Raw genomic sequence first — 362 nt, 5'->3', positions numbered from 1 at the left:
TAGACACTTTTTTTTCAAGTAAAAGAGAAAAATCATATACTGATGTCAAACAAATTAACTACATATCAATTTTCCTTTTTTAATCAATAACAGCTTAAGAAACTAACACCATGATATTGGAAGCTAGTATGCCTAGAAAAAAAGTAAAGAAAAATGTATATCCTGTTGCTGCAGGTTAAAAAAGGTTAAAAATATGGCACTGGAATTTACAATCCCTACCGGCGGTGCAGTTCTCCGTTGCATTTCCCTTCAGCCAGGAAGTGCAATGAGGGGTTGGGGGCCAGCCATCCTGTGCTTTCACACACCCTTCCTTTTTACCTTCCCTAGATTTCGCCTAGTACCCATTTAGAGCAGGGTCGACT

The sequence above is a fragment of the Artemia franciscana genome, chromosome 11 (assembly GCF_032884065.1).
Source record: "Artemia franciscana chromosome 11, ASM3288406v1, whole genome shotgun sequence".
In the NCBI taxonomy this organism is placed as follows: domain Eukaryota; kingdom Metazoa; phylum Arthropoda; class Branchiopoda; order Anostraca; family Artemiidae; genus Artemia; species Artemia franciscana.
The sequence above is the reverse complement of the archived record's forward strand: the minus strand, read 5'-3'. Positions refer to the sequence as shown.